The 17,998-nt window shown below is 37.8% G+C and overlaps 1 non-coding gene across 1 annotated transcript; it reads left to right on the plus strand.

Annotated features, from left to right (window-relative positions):
* The first annotated feature begins 1,431 nt into the window (after positions 1-1,431).
* TRNAM-CAU lies at positions 1,432-1,503 on the plus strand. The gene has a single exon. It is a non-coding gene; the product is annotated as a tRNA-Met (tRNA).
* Positions 1,504-17,998: the final 16,495 nt, after the last annotated feature.

A 17,998-nucleotide genomic window follows, 5' to 3' on the forward strand; every position in this document is an offset into this window, starting at 1 on the left:
AATTTATGTTAGGCGAAATTTGTCCCTGTCGCGTAGCGCGAGGGGTAACCCCTATACTTGTCGCGCTACGCGAGTGGTCACCTATTTTCTATAGGTAGCTTCGTGTCTAAGTAGCTTAGCTGAGTTGATAAAATTGTAAAATTCAAAACGGCCAGCAAGTTATTTAGCTAATCGTAACTAGGGTTTTGCCCCCCCCCCCTGAGTTTTAGGGGCCCTGATCCTGATTCCGATTGTTCTAAAAATTTTTAGGGTTCATGCCAATTTACTTGGGTGTCTCATTTAGGGTTTTCTTAATAAATAATTACTATTATTCTTTTTATTTCTATAAAAATGATTTTAAATTTATGGGCATTACACTTACTATAAGGAAACATACCTTCCAGCTCCTGATCCTTCGCTGCCAGCTCTTTGATCGAAGTTGTAGAAAAATTCCCATCGGCTTCCAAAGACCAAGCCCATTTGTCTTTGACCTCCGAGACCCTGACTTCGGATAACACACTAGCCGCGTCCACCAACTCCGCCATGGCACCCGGAGAACTTGGCTGAGCCGACCAACTCCATTGCGGAACGACCGTACCGTCCACGACTGAAATTCGCTCACTAAACCAGCTAACTTTATGCGAATCAAGCTCATACAAGGCGGGCCATTTATACCTCAGCGGGACGTCCCCGATCCATCTATCAATCCAGAACCGAATACTCTTACCATTACCCAAAACCCCTTTAATGTAATTGTGGATTCTTTTTCCATTAACCTTGAAGTTAGATTCCAACCTCGAAATATTTTTCCAAACTCCCGTACTATTAGCTTTGGCCGGCATCACCAACCCCCTCCTATTCTTCCCATGACAAGCCCGAATAACTCTTCTCCATAGGCCTTCTTCTTCCGTCATAAACCTCCATACCCACTTGGAAAGAATAACATAGTCCAACTTCAATAAACACAATTACAAAAAATAATTAGATTTTTAGGATTTTAAAGTTGTTATATGAAATAACCTAGTCCAACTTCAATAAACACAATTTTAAGAATAATCAGATTTTTAGGATTTTGAAGTTGTTATATGTTTTACGTGTTGAATTATGACATTCGGGGGCGGACCTATAGTGTTTACAAGGGGTAATCCATGTTGCCCCTTGATGCTCCGGTGACGCTCCAACGGTAGTGTAAATTTTTGAAAAAATTGACGTTTTTTTCGATTTCGTTATCCCTTTTTTTGAAACGTTACCCCTATACGGATTTTCTAGATCCGCCACGACATTGTTAATATGATTTATGTTATAATAATGAAATATTATTAAACCGCCAAAAATATTATGGACCCAACAAAGTCTACATAACTGGAATTTTGCATGCTGTCGAATTATTTATTTGTCAGTTACTCACAAAATACTGAATATATTATAAGTTTATGATTTATTGAGCACCAAATCAGAGTGGCGCAGCGGAAGCGTGGTGGGCCCATAACCCACAGGTCCCAGGATCGAAACCTGGCTCTGATATACTTAGAGAAAGGCTTCCAAAGCACAACAGTTTTTTAATTTATCTACACATTGCTACTGCAAACTGTCTTCTATGTTTTTATTGAACTGATACCACATTGTGTCTAATATGTATGTCAAAGTTAAAAGAAGAATGAGTGTTGAGAATTGTTTTATACACGTTCGTGATTTAATATCGTCGATATTTGCAAGTGAACTTGTGTTTTATGCGACTCCGAGTGGGAATCATCAGATCATGTATTTTCCGGGTGTTTGGTTGCCTCACTTGGATGTTTGTCAGTGAACTTGGGTGTTTGGTTCCTCCTTTGTTCGCTTTCTTGGTTAGCGGTCTGGTGGAGATGCATAGGTTCAGAGTCGGACCTATAGTATAATTAACCCAGGCTTGGGCCTAGGGCCTCCAATTAAAAGGAAATTTATATGTTAACTATTAATATTAGTGCAAATTTTCTGTTTTAGATTTGTTTGATTTCTTATACAAGGAAATCACTCTGTGTTATATAGTTGTGTTAGATTTTTGCTAAGTTCCAAACACGGATAAAGGAATACCGTTTATAAAAATCAAGAGAAGAAAAAAGGGTCTCAAAATTTCATTTCGTCTTAGGTCTCCAAAAAGGTTGGAACGGCCCTACATAGGTTTGTGGGGCTTGGTGGTCGAGAAAAAGAAGCCTTTCATGAGATTATCAATGTCGGAAGATATGGAAAGCTAGGAATGAAAAAAAAAATCCACTAGTTACCAAGATAGAAGACATTATATAAAATGTCAAGTCGGTGAAAAGATATTTATGTTAGTTGAGCCGAGTTGGTCCAAATTTATATTTGTTAAAAAATATTTATATTTTATGGATTAAAATCTATATATATGGTTAAAAGATATTTATATTAGTTGAACCGAGTTGGTCCAAAATTTAATGTTCATCTCCATGCATATTCATGAAGAAGACAATGACACATCACCACCCAATCTTCTTCACAAAAACAAGATCCATTCTTTCACATGGATATAAATCATAAGGCAAACATTTCATGTTCATCAACATTTCACCAATCAAAAACTAAAAATTAAAAAAATGTCCAATTCTCCCACAAATTCACAATCTTCTTCATTCATATCCAAAAAAACAACCGCAGAACCTCCTGTTGATATCGGTACTAAAGGAACCGTTGGATCGCTTATACAGCAAGAGATCAAGTACTTTAACAAACACGAAGTACACGGGTTAGAAGCGAATCAAACGCGTACAAGCAGTGCAAGAAAGAATAAGTTCATACCAAGCATTTGTTCAGCCATTGATGTGGATAACACCCATGGGCCTAAATTAGTTTCCGGGTCAAGTTACAAGAAATCAAAAAGATTTTTAATTTAGCCATTAATATCTTTAGGCATTTTTCACTTTGCATCCACAACTTCAACTATGTAAGTTAATGTTCTTTTATTCGGGTTTGGTTAACGTTACTTGGTTTTTCGGGTCTGGTTTGTTCATTTGTATTGGTGTTACTCGGGCTTGCTTCGTCTGCTTGTACTCTTGCTTTAAGACTTGTACTTATGGTGTAGATATTTTAAGTATTAAAGTGGCTGTGTAGAATAAGACCAATGGTCAAGGGACTAATTGTACGAGTGGTTCCTATTTTGATGGACCCTTGCTATCTTCATGTGTTTGAACCTTTGTTTTATCAATAATGTTGGAATCAATAATAGATTATGATCACGATTCTTGCATTCGAGGGACGAGTTTTATTATGCTACATATATAAAAAAAGGTAGTAATCACGCGACATGTAAAAATATCATGATTATTGAAAAAATAAAGAAAACCATCATGAACGTTAACAACTTTACACAAAATCAGCACCGAAAAGGTGGCAATTTGAACTCGTTAATGGGTCAATTCGGGTTAAGCTTGTTTGTAACGGGTCATATGGGTAAAAACAACACATTTAGCTCAAAAGGAAACCACTCTAACATGTCAAAAGTCACCCAACATGTATTTATAATGAATACTGTTGATACAACAAATACAAGACCAAGGCCTGTAGCGATATCTCAGGGGTAAAAGGGTTCAAGGTTTCGATTAGCCTAACGCAGGTCGTGGGGTCCCCCCACGTTTGTAGCACGTGGAGGCGGATCACTTTGTTATTATTCACTTTGACTTCTGGATTGAAGGGTTCAACCCAGAATGTCTACGTTAAGTGAGATAATATTGTAGTGAGCCGAGAATAGAACAAGCATGGAGCAAGTTCTAGAGAGGAGAAGTAAGATCAGAGATCAAGGGTGATCTGAGTTGATCTGGAATGGGTGGAATGAATGGAAAGTGGCTGTTATTTATAGGGAAAGAATCTTCTATAAGAGGAAGCCTTTGACCAGTGATCCTTGGCTACAGTGAGGGCTTTGCCCATTTGGGGGTTGAAGGGTTTAGACCTGCGGACATTGTTTTAAAAACCGGTAAATACCAGCCGGTTATACCGGTATTACCGTTTTCAGATGTAAAACCGGTACGAAACACCCCGGTAAATAAGTGAAACGGCATAAGGTTTGTACGGGCGGTAAAATCCGGTATACCGGTTTAAAACGTAATACCGGTACCGGCCCAGTGTTATTTTAGTTTGGGTTGTTACTTATTTTTATTATATATGTTACTTATCTTATGTAATTTTTATATATTATGATTATTCGTAACTAAAAGTTCTTATTTAATATTGTATGAAACGAAAATAAGTATCCTCTAGTTGATGAGGATGACGATAATAGTGAACTTCATCTTTTATGCGATCGTGAACTTGATGTATTCAACACTCAAATGGCTTAAACATATCGTACACTTTCATTTAAAAGAGTTTGTTGGAAAATTGAATGATTTTCGATTATCTTTTGGATTATTTTTTATTATGGATTTACTTTTGGATTATCTTTTAATATGTAATCATGCATTTTTGGATTAACTTTTGAGTAGATGTTGTAATTTATGAAATTATAGAGTTAGCTAATCAAGCCGGTTCAACCACTCGGTACAACCTGGTTCAACCGGTTGAACCATTTTTTAGCCTAATCCGGTTCGATTTAAAAACCGGTTTTTAAAACATTGCCTGTGGACAAAAGGGTGTTCTCTGTGCACATGTTTTGTCTGTGCAGAAATGGTTCACACGTTAAGTGTTGATGTGACCGGACACTGTGCTTGTCCTTTTTACTGTTCACCTGAGTTCGCGTGTATTGAACCTCTCAACCTTTTAAGCTGTTATGTATATTAGTCATTTTATTGAGATTTGGGCTACCCCCGTCATCAAATACAATCATATAAATTGTTTTACCTAGGAATTTAGATTCTTATTGTAACTGTATGGCTTTGTAATCATATTTAGCACCTTGAAACTTTTTAAAAAGTGTTAAAAAGTAGACAAAATGTTTTACGTCAACCCGTCAGGTTCACAAAAGTTTAACCGGTTTTCACACGAAAAAAAGTACAAACGATGCTTAAGAGCGACGTAATCAAGTGCGAACGTCATAATCTTTATCGCAATTAGTAGCGCATGGAAACAAAAAAAAACGATTAAAGAATACAAACCCATAGGCATAAACATGGCTTATTTAAGATTTACACTATAAGGTTAAAACTTATAAGTTGCTAGAACCACAATGTGGTAGAGCTCAAGGACAACAAATTGAATGTTGGAAATTGAGATTGCCTATATAAACTTTTTCTCTGCAGGACAACCCTAACAAATAATCATCTAATTTCAACTTACGGAATCCACAACAAAATTTGAACTTTGAAGCCTAGTGCCCACTCTTTAAATCCATCATATCAATGGTAAGTAAGAGTGTATCACTGTGTGTAAATGTGCAGAAACAGAGGACCAAAGTAAAGGGAAAATCACGAAACTGGCCTTTGACCAGTCAGATTTGCAAAACTAGCCCACTGAAACGGCTTTCCGAGCCGCCTCACGCTGTACAAAGTTTCTGTAGCGTCTCTAAAAACCTTTCAAGATGGACCAATCAGGGCGTGACACGTGGTGTCTCGAAGCCGTTTTAGGTGCCACTATTGGGCTATAGCGTCTCGGCTAAGACGCTTCACCCCGCTTGCCTTAGACAGCTCATTGTAACAGCTACGGAGCTGACAAGCCGGCTTCAAATTTGCTTCTAGCGGCTCTAATGCCTGCTAATAGCGGCTCTAGTTTTTTAATGTTGTTTAAGGGTTGTGTTAAATTAACCCACAAATCAACTTTTTTTTCTTATTTTCCCTGGTGCACTTTTTAAGTTGAATAAATTGATAATATCTTTATTTTCTCTCACTGCACTTTTCAAGTTTCCATATCATCCTTTTAATTTTTTTAAACAAATGTTTTAATTTTCACCCACCTGTTCTAAGATCTAAATACTTTTTTTCCTAGATCTACAATTGCAAACAATTTAAAAAAAAAATATACAGTTAGGATCATCACAGTTAGTAGAGTGATAATTAATATTCAAACAGTTAATACTTAAAAGATACACCACATAAGTTGACACTACATCTCCGGCCACCACCACCCACCGTACACCTTCGGCCACCACCAGCTTTTATTATTTTTGAAGAAGTCGATTTCTCATGAAAACAACTCAATGGAAGAAGATGATTTTATTATGAGGACACCTAAATTTGTCACTAATTAGGTACAAAAAAAAACTCAAGAGAACAAACTTTTTACAGCCAGATCTCCAAAAAAAAACAAGCTTTTTACAACCAGATCTATAAAAAAACAACCTTTTTACAAATAGATCTGTAATAAAAACAAGCTTACCTTTTTTGCAACCCTAATCGAACGATTCCGCCGTCCCCTCTTGTTCTTCAGTTGCCGTCTTCACCGGAACCGCCATGTTTACCGGTGACACTTATGTCTTCACCGGAACAACCATGTTTACCGGTGACACTTATGTCTTCACCGGAACCGCCACATTCACCGGAACCACCACGTTCGCCAGAACCGCCACGTTCACCGGAGCTGCCATGCCTACAATCACGCCTTATTGGAATTTTCGCAACATTAGCATGTCTGCGGCTGGATGGGAGACCATGTATAGGTGGCGTCTAAAATTATATACCCAACTTTATTGTCGTGAAAGTGGTTTTGTCGATCTAGGTTATTAATTGTTTTAATGTTTACACATTTACTTTTTTATTAGAGACTCGTTATTTATTTATTTATAATGAACTTTTTCACTTTCGTGTTTATAATAAAGTGTCTTGATTATTTATGTATTAATATTGATATTAATACTAACAAAAGTATAACAAAATATAAAAAAAGTAAAAAAAAAGTAACAAAAGTATTATAAAATAAAATAACATAAAAAACATAATTATGACTTTTGACTTCAAAATAAAACAATGTATTAAAGTAGTTAATCATTACTAACTTGATTAATTTGGTATATTAATCCTTATTTTGTGTCTATTTATCATATCCCGTTCTTTAAACATATTTTTTTATTTTAAATAACACCACAAATGTTGCTGTAAATACTAAATAGCACTATGTCACACTTTTAAGGGACTTTTAAATATTATAGGTTTTTGATGTTTTACTCGATGTAAACCTTCTCATTAACTATAGGTTCTCTTCACAAGGTCGTATTGTTATGATGACGTTTTTCTTAGCTCTAAATTCCGAAAGTTACTTTCTTTCTAGAGGGTTCAGATCTGTCAAAAACATGTATCACAGAAAGCACTTTCATTATTATCGATCAAAGAACAAGAGCTATGAAATCAGACACAACTTTCACAACAAACACTCACTGATCATCAACACGATGATCAGACTCGCTCACAACTGATCCGTACAAGAATGAGACTTCAATTCAAGACACACAAGATCAAATGTGAAACCCTAGAGAGAGAAAGTGCAACGAGAAGTGAAACAAAATATCTGATCTAATCTGGAAGGATCTCTACCGAACTGATATATAGACCTGATATGACCCAGACTTCTCATACCTGGTTTGTTAGGGGCTTGTTATAACAACCCAACAAACATATCTTCAGTCCTCAAAAGCCCAGAAGCCCAGCAACAGCCCAGCAACATCTACAAGCCAAAGACTCTTCGCCCCAATAAGTCCAGCAGCAGCACTTGTTATAAAAACACATAAAAAAACTTGTAAGAGACAAAATAATGGAATTGAACTAATATCTGATCTAATGTAACAAATTTATGAGTGTATTTTAACACCCCCCCCCCCCACAATTCCATTATTTGAACATATCAAACATCTTTAATTCGCTACACAATTGTTGATGACTTTTTACTAACACACCCTTTGTAAACAAGTCAGCTAATTGGTTTTCAGAATTAATACCAAGACATTTCAAAACACCTTTTGAAATTAAATCTCTTAAGAAAAACAAGTCTCACTCGAAATGTTTGGTCCTGTCGTGAAAAACTGGATTTGCTGCTATTGATACAGCAGCATTATTATCACAAAACAACCTGATAGGAATATTAACAATAACCTGAAGCTCACTTAACAAATTTTTCAACCAAATAGCTTCACACGTAGCAGCACACATAGCTCTATATTCAGCCTCTGCTGAAGACCTAGACACTGTTGTTTGTTTTTTGCTTTTCCAAGACACTAAGCAATTGCCAAGAAATATGCAAAAACCAGTGACAGATTTTCTGGACACTAAACATTTTGCCCAATCAGAGTCAGCAACGGCAGTTAAATCAAAAGCGTCACCTTTTTTAAATAATAACCCTCTACCAGGAGCATTTTTAAGATACCTCAAGAGATGAAAGGCAAGTTTTAAATGACCTTCGGTAGGACTATGCATAAATTGACTTAAAACATGTACTGCATATGCTATATCTGGTCTAGTGTGAGACAGGTATATTAATTTTCCTACAAGTTGTTGATACCCAGTTATGTTTTGCAAAGGACCATTATTACTATCAAGCAAGTTATTAACAACATGATTTTGATATATAGGAACACTAACAGGTTTACAACCGAGCATTCCATATTCAGACAACAAATCAGTGCAATACTTTCTTTGTGACAAACAAATACCACTTTCACAAGACAATATTTCTATACCTAAGAAATATTGTAACAAACCGAGATCCTTTATTAAAAACCTGGTTTTCAGATTTTGTTTAACGTTTTCAATGTCCGTTACTGAGTTACCAGTGATGACTATATCGTCTACGTAAACAAGCAACACAATAAACACATTGCCTTTATTTTTTACAAACAAAGAGGTATCACATTTGCTTTGAACAAAACCAAAATCAAGTAACACACTAACAAGTTTTTCATTCCACATTCTTGGAGCTTGTTTAAGCCCATACAGTGATTTCTTTAATTTACAAACTTTAGATGAGTCAAATGAGCCATAACCCTCAGGTAAACTCATATACACTTCCTCTTTTAAGTCACCATATAAGAATGCATTATTAACATCTAATTGAAATAATTTCCAATTGTTTTGAACAGCAAGTGACACAATACACCTAACAGTAACCATCTTGACAACTGGAGAGAAAGTCTCTTCATAATCAACTCCTTCTTTCTGGCTAAACCCCTTCGCAACTAATCTGGCTTTGTATCTTTCTATTTCTCCGTTTGACTTATACTTTATCTTATATATCCATTTACAACCTACAATGCTTCTATTATGAGGTTTATCTACCACAGCCCAAGTATCATTTCTATGCAATGCATGAATTTCTTCATTCATTGCATTGATCCAATTGGGATCTTGAATAGCCTCTCTATAATTTCTGGGCTCAAGATTCTTAGATAACCCCGAAGATAGTCAACTTAGAAAAATTTACTACTTTTTCAATACCAAACTTAACTTTGCCTTCTACAACAAAATCATTAAGTTTTCTTGGAAAACTGAAGTTCTAGAAGACCTTCTCGGTAAAACAGACACATCAGAATTCTCTGTGTCACCCTCAGAAGTGTGATGAGCTTCATCTATGGCAACCACAGGTTCTGCCATGTCAGGTGATACATGACTCCCACTTGTCTGCTGAGTATCAGCCGTGACATTGGGTGTGTCAGGTATCTCCGACTGCTGAACTTCATGTGTTTCCACATCAGACTCACCTTGAACCCTTCTATCATCATTGGGATCATCCACAGGTGGTAAATGTTTGAATTCTGTGTTATCATACAAATCAAAGAAATTAAGAGAATTTATGTCTTTAAAAGGGTTGGAATCATAAGATTCAAATACAGTTTTTTCTTTGAAAGGAAAAATTGTTTCAAAGAACTTAACGTCTCTTGAAAAAATTATTACTTTTGTGTCAAGACTATACAATTTATACCCTTTTTTCTCATGTGAATACCCAATAAAGACACACCCACATAATCTGACAAATCATTTTCAGACTTTACCATATGATTATTTGCCCCTGAATCAACTATCCAACCAGTTCCTTCCCCAAAATTAGTCCCAAACGAATATATAGGTTTGACAAATACATTAGAACAAAAAAAACTCACCTGAAACATTGCAGCTCTGTGCTGTTTCAGGTGTTTTTTCCTTTAACAAACTCAACAATTTAGCTACTTGATCAGAAGTCAAAGAAGTCATAGGAACATTAGACTCATTAACACATGTATTATTACTCGAACCAACCTTTCTACCTTGATTCCCTCTTGGTGGCTTCATCCAAGAGGGATATCCAATCAGCTCAAAACACTTATCAATTGTATGACCAACTTTGTTACAATGTGTACATTTCAAATTTTGATTTGAATTTTTATTGAATCTCTTACTAACATCAGAACCTTGATTTGATTGAGATGCAAAACCAACTGTTTGATTCTTTTTAATACTGTTGTTACAAGAATTTTTATGTGATTCTTTCCTTGATACTATTGAGAAAGCTTCCTTAACAGAAGGTAAAATTTCTTTAGTTAACAGATTGGTCCTAACCGACTGATAAGTGTCATCAAGACCCATAAGAAACTGCATGAGTTTAATCATATGACTAAAGTTATTAAACTCATTTGCAGCTTGACATGTACAAGAAGGCAGTTGTAGAATTTGATCTAATTGTTTCCACATAACATTCAATTTGTTATAGTATTCAGACACAGATTGACCATTTTGACTAAATGAATTAATTCTCTGATATAGATCGAACACTACAGACCTGTCAATTTTATTATACGTTTCTTTCAAATCCTTCCAAACTTCAGATGCAAGTTTGGAATAAACTTGACCTAAGAAAAGTTCTTCTGAAACAGACTTAAGAATCCATGTCAACACAACCGAATTGCATCTTTCCCATTGATTAGCTAAAACCTCATCTATTAAAGATTTTTCACATGAACCATCAATAAAACCATACTTATTTTTAACTTTTAAAGCTAACGTTAAAGAATTAGCCCAAACTGTATAATTTTCTATACCCTTTAGTTTTATACTTGTTATAGTTAAGTTCGTGGTATCACTAGGATGTAAGTATAAAGGATTACTTGGTTCAAGTTTGCTAATCAATGTTGCAAAAGGATTACCTTCAATCTCAGCCATGAAACAATCTACACAAAAGACAACAACAAGTTCTATACACCAAGTATACAAACAAAAAATCAAACAATCAATCACAAACTTAGCGAAACTGTGCCAGTGTCCAGATGGTAGGATCGTCACTCAATAGGTGCCTACCCAAGTCTTTGCACAGAAGCTGTTGTTCAAATCAATCTAAACAACTACAATAACCACAGTGAAAAACAGGAAACAAGCAAGATTCAACCAAATCAGAAATCAACACAGATAACACCAAGTACCAGTCAACAAACAAGTAACCAACAAGAAACCAAAACACAGAGTAAATGCAACAGGAGATGACCCGTCCTGTGTCCCAATCAATCAAACCGGTCCAAACTACCCCGGCAACAGTATGCCTAAGTATGCAAGGAAAAATAAAGACAAGAAAGGAAAGAAACAACCTGAGGCGTTTAACTCCAAGCTATACAGTCTTGTAGCCTTCACTTAGGGTTACAAGATTCTGTAAGAAGAGAATAACAGCAACAAGAACTGTTGGTTTGCCCTGTATTCGTATAGAACACAGAGACCAACGAGTATTATCTTTTTCCCAATCAGTCTGCACAAACCCCAGAGTTAGGGTTTTTTCTTTTTCTGCACCGGCACACTTCTCGAGAACCCAAGAGACACGATCTGGAATCGGCAGATACACCTGAACTACCAAGACTCCTCAGACCTTCTTGGAACCCTAACACAGTCTTCACAGATCTGTACAGGAACACCCTAAGCCAACTCAGCGGAAGTACAATCGGAACCCTAACACTCCGATTCACCCAAGAACTCTAGAAGAGCTCTGATACCATGTCAAAAACATGTATCACAGAAAGCACTTTCATTATTATCGATCAAAGAACAAGAGCTATGAAATCAGACACAACTTTCACAACATACACTCACTGATCATCAACACGATGATCAGACTCGCTCACAACTGATCCGTACAAGAATGAGACTTCAATTCAAGACACACAAGATCAAACGTGAAACCCTAGAGAGAGAAAGTGCAACGAGAAGGGAAACAAAATATCTGATCTAATCTGGAAGGATCTCTACCGAACTGATATATAGACCTGATATGACCCAGACTTCTCATACCCGGTTTGTTAGGGGCTTGTTATAACAACCCAACAAACATATCTTCAGTCCTCAAAAGCCCAGAAGCCCAGCAACAGCCCAGCAACATCTACAAGCCCAAGACTCTTCGCCCCAATAAGTCCAGCAGCAGCACTTGTTATAAAAACACATAAAAAACTTGTAAGAGACAAAATAATGGAATTGAACTAATATCTGATCTAATGTAACAAATTTATGAGTGTATTTTAAGAGGATCAAAGAAAAACTTTGTCTTGAGAAAGTTTTTTTGATCCTACGTTTGGGATTAATTTCTTAGGAGTGTTACCTCTTAATCCTTTTTGACAAAGATTTAATACTTTTAGGGACTGTTTGGTATGGGCTAATAGAATGGAGGGGGGAATGGAATGAGCGAGGTAATGAAATGAACGAGTGAATGCAATGGATTATTACCATTCCATGTCTTGTTTGATAACCATGTGGGAATGGAAAGGATTATTATTGTGTATTCTTTAGTAGACAAGAAAAACGAATGAATAAAATCAGCAGTGAGTGGTAGTGGTCAGTGGTAGTTATTGTGGGTGGTTGACGTGAGGTGAGGGTGTATGATTTTTAATATATTTTTAAGCACTTTTCACTCGTTTATCAAGCTTTAAATTTATAAAACACGATATAACACTATCACATGTCGTGAGATGTTGCTTGTCCGCTGGCATCCATCATATGTCTTGACCAATACATAGGCATCTTTGTGTATTCTTGGCCAGTAAAATCCTGCATCATACACCTTTCGTGCGGTGCTTGCTATTCCATGATGTCCTCCACATGGTCTTTTATGACAATGGCGAAGAATTTGTCTTGTTTCATGACCATGGGCGCATCGTCGAATGAGTTGGTCTGCACATATTTTGAAAAGATACGGGTCTTCCCAAAAATAGTGTCACTAGCTAAGTAGTTAGCATAATTTGTGTACCAAGTTAAAGATTGCTAATAATACGTACGCGTGTGGATTTATATGCCTTATATGAAATATGTTGTTGCAATTGTAATAGGCTTTCATTTATTGTTTGAAAGGTTCATGTATTTTAATGTGTTACAAGTGTAAAAAGGAGGATAAATTTATGTTGTCACCGGCGTATTAGTATATTAAGAGCGTACTCATATGCCATTTTTATGATAGAATATGGACGTTTAGAGAAGCTCTTTGTAATACGACCTTAATATGATGAGAATGATATTTTGGGGTTGGCGTACAAGTAGATTATGGAGGGTACGAGTACGCCAAGTGTATAATCCATTTTCCTAAATTTAAATAAAAGTTTTCAAGAGGTGGATTAATCCTTAGTTGGCTAATCTTTTAAGTTTTCTAAGCCTTTCAGGTAAGGGATTACACATATATGGATAATTGCCGAAGTTCCCTCGGACAATTGGCGAACATACGTTTGGGCTCATTGTTATGGGTCAATTCACTTAGCGAGCTAACGGACAGCCAAGAGACAAGCCAGCCTTGACTCAAGCTCGGCTTTTTTACAAGGTTGGCTCAACTCATTTAAAAATCGAACCAATTTCAAGCAAAATTCCAGCCATGATCAATATGTAAAATTATGTATCTATCACACAATGTTAATATAGTTCCACTAAATAAATGGTGAAATAATAATAATGGTATAAGTTGTGTTTATGAAACATGAAAGGTGTGACAACTCGAGTTTCTGACTTTCACTTTCGCATTAAATGCGTGTTGACTTTGACTGTTTAGTTGTTTGGATTGTGGACTTGAAATTGTACGCGTTGTGTTTTAATGAAACGTATTGTCGTTTTGCCTACATGTGATTACTTGCTGTGGTGGAAAATAATATTAGAATAGACACTTAGTCTAGATCACGAAACATGACATACAGTTCGAAGGATCTCGAAACATATCCTTCGATTCGAAGGATCACCTTTCGGTTCGAAGGATCTCGAAACATATCCTTCGACCAAGGACTCTATCCTTCGACATCTTTCGGCCCAGTCTTTCTAATGGGCTTGGCCCATTCCTGTGATACGTTTATATACGTGATGCATGTAAACCGGCAGTTAGTTTCAAAAACCCTAATACCCTTCTCTCTCTCTCGAAGTCTTGAAGTCGGCTGAAAGTTCTTGTGCACCCGAAACCCCACTAGTTTCAATCCCCTAATCCGGTTAGTGTTTCACTATCATCGTTTGATGACATGATGTTGTGTGTGATATGATAATCTAAGATTTTTGATAGCATGATTTAAGTATGTGATAATCGATGGTGTTTAGTATTGATCATGTGTTAATGTTCTAGCCATTCGGGTATGTGATTGTGGTTATTATTCGGCTTTCATGCCTTGTTTGCGTATTAGAATTGCATGATTATCAGGATGATTATGAATCAGAAATTTAGATGGTATGGTTGATCAAGGATGTTTCGGCTGTGATGTATCTGACTTGTATAAATACCGAGTTGTTATGTTTGATTGTTAGACTTGATTTGGAGTTAGGGTTCTTGAGAAAAACACTTAAAGTATACATGGTTGATCGATTATTGTATTATCATATTTCTTAGAATAGTGTTGATTGATTGATAATCAGTTTGGAAAACTTGGAAACTTTGAGAAAACGTAACTGATATTTACCGAAAGATGTAGTTATTCGAAACATAGTTGTGACCGAAAGATACTTGTCCTTCGAACCATAGTAGTGTTGACCGAAGGATAGCTTTGACCGAACCATAGTAGTGTTGACCGAAGGATAGCATTGACCGAAAGATGACACTGGTTCGAAACATAACATTCGGTCCGAAAGATAACTATGATAACTGTTTGTCGAAAGATCACTAATGTGTCGAAAGATAAGAGTGGATCGAAAGATATATGGTTATGAACATACTTTGAATGATTGAATGTATGCTTGATTTATTTGGCATGCCATGCTTGGTGATGAATGTTAACATTGGTATTCGTGTACACTAGCTGATGATTTGATGTGAAACAATACGTGTTGTGCCGATATGCAAACTGACTGTTATGTGAACATTAAATTGCATGCGTATCATTGCGAACATGAACTGATTTGTTATACGTGCATACAATAGGACGTGATTAATTACTTGTGAGTGCATAACCTAGCATACCGAGCAAACCAAGGTGAGTTCACACAGCCAAGGCATGGGTTCCCAGGGTGGGAATGGGTTGGATGATTGTTTGTGCATGCTTAAATGATACTTGTCGAACTGCCTTCGCACACACCCTGGTCGGTAAAGACTATGGTCGCGAACGAACTACTCAACTGCCTTCGCACACACCCTGGTCGGTAAAGACTATGGTCGCGAACTGATCAATTGCCTTCGCACACACCCTGGTCGGTAAAGACTACGGTCGCGAACTAACGAACCTAATCTTCGCACACATGCCTGTGAGGCCGCGATGGAACTGATACGATATGAAACTTAATTGAACAAACGCACTATTACCCAAACTAAACTATTAACTGTGAACTCGCTCAACTAGTTTGTTGATTATCTGCTGCATGCCTTGCAGGACCTTAGGTACATATTGGAGCTTGCACAAGGAAGGAGCAGGTCGTTGTGGGAATTGGATCGCGAACGTTAATTGAACTCATAACTACATTTGAGAATTTTATTACTATGCTTCCGCTACTTAAATAATGTTTGGTTTTGAAATATCAGTCATATCTTTATGAATTGTATTAACTACTTTTGATTATTAAATACTATGTTTGATATGATTGATGGCTTGATCCTGGTCATGTCACGCCTCCAAGCGGTGGTACTCCGCGTGTGGGATTTTGGGGGTGTGACAGATTGGTATCAGAGCCATTGGTTATAGAGAACTTGGTTTTAATATGGAAAAACGTTTTTATTAAAACCAGACTATAACCAGAACAGTGCTCTCAACGATCCACAACGACGCTTCGCTCCACGTGCAAGACTCAACTTCCTAGGTAATAAGGTTTATGTTTATTGCCTACATGCTAGAATTTGCATAGAACTTTGCTCGTAGTATGCTTACATTACCTTGCTCACAACTTGTCACTGCATGAGAATACTTATGTGCTTACACTCTTCTGTCATCGCACTATTCGCGAACCTTTCTCACTTATGTTGCCTTTGATGTGAAGATCAATGGCCGCACGAATTACCATGACTCAAGCCCAGCTAGAGGCTCTCGTTGCTGCGGCAGTTGCAGCCGCCCAAGCAGGTAGTATACCCTGCAGTATAGACACTAGGATCTTTAGATCCTACATTAATTCTCGTACTTAACTTTGCCCTATTCGTACACAATAGGTCAACCCGCTCAGCAACAACCTGGGTGCACCTTCAAGAATTTCATGGATTGTCGTCCTAGCTCGTTCAGTGGCACGGAGGGAGCAGTTGGACTCCTCCATTGGTTTGAAAAGCTCGAGTCGGTTTTCGAAATGTGTGAATGCCCTGAGGCTCGCAGGGTGAAGTTCGCCACTGGCACACTTGAAGGGATTGCGCTCACTTGGTGGAACGCACAAGTGCAGATCTTAGGGTTGGCAGCTGCTAACGCCACACCCTGGAATGATTTCAAAGAACTGATCAAGAGGTAATACTGCACTAGAGAAGACATTCACAAGTTGGAGGACGAGTTGTATAACTTGAAAATGGTTGGTTCGGAAATCGAAGCTTACACCAAGAGATCGAATGAGTTGGCTGTGTTATGTCCAACTATGGTGGACCCTCCATACAAGCGTATTGAGTTGTATCTCAAAGGTTTGGCGCCAGAAATACAGAGCCACGTTACCTCGGCTAACCTCAACAATATCCAGGAAATACAGCGTCTCGCTCATCGTATCACCGATCAGGCAGTGGATCAGAATAAACTGCCAAAGCGTGTCGGCGCTACTGCTACAGTCACTCCAGCTGCTACTTCTGCTACACCCAGCGACAACAAGAGAAAATGGGATGGGGATTCCAGCAGGGGATCGGTGTCTGTTCAGTCCCAAACTCAGCAACGTCGCACCAACGATTACCAGAGTCCGAGTCAGCAATCATCGGGAAGTCAGGGACAACGTGGTTATCAGGGAAATCATCCGTGGTGCAACAGGTGCAACAAACACCACAGTGGAAGGTGTCGGAAAGATCGCTGTCAAAGATGCCACAAGATGGGCCATGAGGCCAAAGATTGTAGAAGCGCGCGACCAGTAAACCAGAACCAGCAACTTCCACCGCCAGCTCCACAGAATCAGCAGCAGCAGCCACAGCGTGGAAATCGGGGATGTTTCCAGTGTGGGGCTGAAGGTCATTACAAACGCGATTGCCCTCAGTTGAACCAGAATCGCAACAACAACAACAACCAGGGCAACGGAAATAACAACAATAACCAGAACAACGGGGGAAACAACAACAACGGCAATGAAGCTCGTGGACGTGCTTTTGTGCTAGGTCGGGGTGACGCAGTGAATGATCCCAATGTGGTTATGGGTAAGTTTCTTCTCGACGATATTTATGTTACTGTCTTATTTGATTCGGGTGCTGATACAAGCTATATGTCATTGAAAATGAGTAAATTATTAAAACGTACACCAACACCCCTAGACACCAAACACGTCGTAGAACTAGCCAATGGTAAAAGTGTAGAAGCTGCACAGGTAGTCAAGGGTTGTAGTATTGTTCTAGCGGGTCAGACTTTCTCGATTGATCTCATACCCATAGTTTTGGGTAGTTTCGACGTCGTCATCGGTATGGATTGGCTATCCCAACATCATGCGGAGATCTTATGCAAAGAAAAAGTTATTCGTATTCCTCGCTCCAGTCAAGAACCTCTCGAGGTACAAGGTGACAAGAGTGGTGCTGTGGTTGGCATCATCTCTTTCTTAAAGGCGCAGAAATGTTTACGAAA

The sequence above is a fragment of the Helianthus annuus genome, chromosome 8 (genome assembly GCF_002127325.2).
Source record: "Helianthus annuus cultivar XRQ/B chromosome 8, HanXRQr2.0-SUNRISE, whole genome shotgun sequence".
In the NCBI taxonomy this organism is placed as follows: domain Eukaryota; kingdom Viridiplantae; phylum Streptophyta; class Magnoliopsida; order Asterales; family Asteraceae; genus Helianthus; species Helianthus annuus.